This window comes from Hippoglossus stenolepis, chromosome 22 (genome assembly GCF_022539355.2).
Source record: "Hippoglossus stenolepis isolate QCI-W04-F060 chromosome 22, HSTE1.2, whole genome shotgun sequence".
Lineage (NCBI taxonomy): Eukaryota > Metazoa > Chordata > Actinopteri > Pleuronectiformes > Pleuronectidae > Hippoglossus > Hippoglossus stenolepis.
Genome location: NC_061504.1, coordinates 534,442 through 538,558, shown reverse-complemented (window position 1 = coordinate 538,558; position 4,117 = coordinate 534,442). Strand labels below are relative to the sequence as shown.

The window sequence follows — 4,117 nt, the reverse complement described above, 5'->3', positions numbered from 1 at the left end:
TCATGCAGCGAAGAAGCACATACTGACTCTGCCCTGAGGTAAAGTCACTGCTTTGTCTGCTTTGACTGTATAATGTATATGACAATTCCTCTTACGGTATTTTCAGGACCCTGATACCAACACAAAATGAAGGAGGGAGGAATAACTCCTGTAGGAGAACCAAAGTTCTAACTTATCAGCACTGCTTTCTTGTAGTTTGTAAACTGCTCATGGGTTCTTACGAGAATACATTTTTCTGCACTTGGTAGCAACAGAATCTCTATCGGTCTGAATACACATCCCTGGTATCTGGGAGAAAAATATCTTGTTTCTGATGTAATAGAGTGGCATAAGTCATTTGGAAATATTTTCATGGGCATGAAGGTCCGGGGAAAAAGAAGCAACTTTATTTGGGGTGATGAAAAATCTGGTTTGTAGGATGAAGTCAAAGGGTTCTCTGTCAACAGCTTGCTGTACTGACTTTTACTCATAAAGTGTGCCCCGATTGTTGGGGTGATGTTGTTGGATAAATTCGTGAATTTTATTTAATTATGGATGGGATCAAATCCTGTGTTCAGGGGCTTTTTCAAACCTATAATTAGCTCTCTTCTTCAAAATGATGATGAGTTCGATTAACATTTTTTCTCATTACCACTTAGTTCAGTTTGTTTTCACACCCAAAAAGTAAACAAATGCATTGCCTAATAACCAGGTTCTTTCACTCTGATCATTGGTTCGAAGGGTCTGGGTTGGAGTGAGAAACTAAACACAGGATGATGATCCTGAAAGCCCCCTGTCTACCCAAAGAAGACACTGCTCTTGGTTGCTTGTCTATGGAGGGTTTTCTGGGCCAAAACTATATATAGTTGCATACTTGTCAAAGTCTCAATTTTGTTTTAAACCACCTGTAGTGCATGGTAGCCATAATTGCACCCTTCAATTCTGCTTCTTTTTTTTTTTGTTACAGCATGGGATGATTGTTCCCGGTTGAGTAGCCCAGACCGAGGGATCCTTCACCATTGTTGACTTCTGGGCTAGGTGACTCATTGTCAGTCTCCAATGTGGAGGTCTCACTTACTCCCCCACAGCCAACACCACCCTGCAATGTTACCAATGCAACTCACCCACTCCTCCCAGCTCCTGCAAGTGGCCTTCACTGCCTCTCGCACTGCCAACTTTGCCCCGCGTAATCTGGACCAACCTATTGTGTTTGACCAGCTACACAGCAATCTGGGGAGATGTACGGCTACCCGTATCGGCCAGTTTCCACCTGCCCTGTCAACGGAACGTATGTCTTCATCTTCCACATTCTGGAAGCTCGCCATCACTGTGCCGCTCTATATCAACCTCATGCGCAACGAGGATGTGATGGTGTCCGCTTATGCCAATGATGGAGCTCCTCAGACGAGATTGGTCCCAGCAACCACGCCTATCCTGCCTCTCTTCCAAGGGGACCAAGTTTGGCTTCGCTTTGCATCGGTGGGTGCTATCTATGGCAGCACCTAAAGTACAGCACCTTCTGGCTTCCTATTGTACCAAGACTGAACTGCTGTCAGCTGAACAGTCCTCCCAGTGTGTGTGGGTGGTTGCTTTGCACTGAAATGGCGATTAAACTGACATTTTAGTATGTGGTCAGGCGACATACAAGTGTGCTTTTTTTTCTTTCTACAATAATCATTCATGACAAAGTGTCAGTGGCCAAATTATATGATCCGTATTCCAGTTAACAACTCCATTTGAAATGGGGATTATATTTATCAAAGTTACCTGATTGTCCACCGGTAACGTGTACTTCAGGATGGTTGTGCTCAATTTGGAGTGCGATATCAGTACAACTGGGCCCCTGACCACATCATCTTGCTGTTGCACTTGGTTGTTCTAGTCATTTGCTCACTGGTTTCAGTGAAAACTCTAATGTAATTTTGTGCCTTTTGTAATCTGAATGGCTTTTGACTAACAAAATGTGGAACATCAAATTGAATGTATGGCTGAATTCTTCGTAACTATCAGAACTCCACTTGAAGCTGAACTCGTGCATTCAGTCTATCATTGCTGTGTGTGTGAATCTGAAAGACAGATTGTGTTCTGATTATGGTGGGTATAGTGTCAAACACTAAGCCATATTGTTGTCCAGAAAGATAACTGTAAAACATCGACGTGGTCCCTTCATTTTCCAATGTTAAATAAAATATGAGCAGTAGTGTTTGGTTTGTCGTGTTTTTACTATTACAAATGTATGTTAAGTATGGACATTTATTGAGATGTGCAGATATTCAGAGATGTGCATAAATATTCAAAACCTTCAAGGTTCTTAATCGTAGGCTTTTCTAATGTGCTCATCCCACGACTTTGTTGTCAAACTATCTAGAATTGTGACTCCAATTTCCACATAAGATAATGACAGTACATGATTATCTTGTGGTTTAGCGTGTTTTTGGCCCCCAACCGGAAATTAATTGCAAAAAATGGATACTAATAATGGTCAGAGGTTTCACAGGCACTGTTATCGCACTGCGGTTGTATGCCTCCGCCAGCCCGTGCAGTTTGTGTACAGTATATATTTTTTTTCTGGGACTAGATTCATAAACGGTCATCAGACCTTTAACCCCTGAAACCTAATCGCTGAGGGTATTTTTAATGCTACAACCTCAGTTTAAGAATTAACTACTGTGGTGAAAAGTTTTACAAAGCACATTTTTTCCCTTGTGAATGCGACATTCCTGGAACGCCTTTAAGGGAAATCCTCTACAGTTGGCACAAACATTCACTCTGATTCAAGAATTATCTGATTGATTTCTAAGATCATGGTGTGATCTCACGTTCCTTTGAATGTCAGACTGCCTATAGGGAATTTTATTACATCTGGCACGATTCACTTTAGCACACCTGATTATAGGCTGGAGGTCACAGTTACTGTGACCTCTAAAACCATGTCTTGCCTTTTGAATGGGATATTTGAAAGGAATTCTTTCAAAATTAGCAGACCTGTCTTACTTGACTCATGGATTAACAGTTTAGAATTGGGTGGTCCATAGTCAAGTTCAGAGTGGACAGACAAAATATTTTGTCCTCTTTGAATGATATTCAAGACTGCTGTAGTGGCCGCTTTTACTGGACCACATTACTAAAGGCTACTTATATTAAGCCCAGAGTGTTTAAGTCTGACTCGTCCAACATATATACTTTGCTCTGTTGTGAAACCAATGTCGACACACTTCCAGGAGGCAGGTAAATCTTGAAAGGGTTTATTTTCCAGTTCCAGCACAATTTACAGACACCTTATATTGGCTCCTCATGTATGCTGTCTTTTTCACGACATGTCTTCTTTTCACAGTCAAAAACTTATTGTGATCCACTGCTCAGACTTCACACTCAATGCACGAGCATTTTCATGCGGTCATTATCAACAACATGCATGTGCACTGAACTGCAATACGGCTTCCCAATGTTGCAAACAAGCCGCAAACAGCAATCTAAACAGAATATAATTAAATACAGCAGACACACTAAACAAAAATATATTTCCAACTGTATAAAAATATAACTACAAACCTGGATAATTTAAGAACATATCAAAACCAACATTAATATTTATTTACACAAACGCAGGCTGCATGGTGGTTCTCCTACAACCGCTGTGAGGGGATTTCTTCAACTTTGATCAAGGTCACTTGACACAGAGATGAACTGATCTGATTTCAGTGAGTCAAAGGTAAAGGTCGAGTGACCTTAAACGAATGAGGAAAATAAAATGTATGTAGACGGAAACACTGGTTAGCTGAGGCATACAACCGCAGTGCAGTTTTTCTAGTCTGAATTGTATTAATGCTCGAAACACCTGACATGGAAGTAGAAGTGTGTATATATATATAAGAGCCAAGCAAATTGAACAGTAAGGTTACATAGGTAAATAAGTACCCAAATTAAGAAATGTGTGAATAAATGGCTTGTATGTTTTAATATAGACATGAAATACCTGGCGCAACACATTAGTTATTGAAAAAGCCTGTGTCCTCCTTCCCAAATACTAATGTTTGAAAGTAACCAGCATAGGTCCCCCTTCTTATTGAATTCCTCATCATCAACAAAAAACAGCTAATTATAACTTTCAATGGCCATTTTCTGACATAGAAAGCTT

The 4,117-nt window shown here is 40.5% G+C and overlaps 1 pseudogene; it reads left to right on the top strand.

The window, feature by feature from the left end:
* The first annotated feature begins 752 nt into the window (after positions 1–752).
* Positions 753–1,524, top strand: LOC124851310 (annotated as a pseudogene).
* The last annotated feature ends 2,593 nt before the right edge of the window (positions 1,525–4,117 follow it).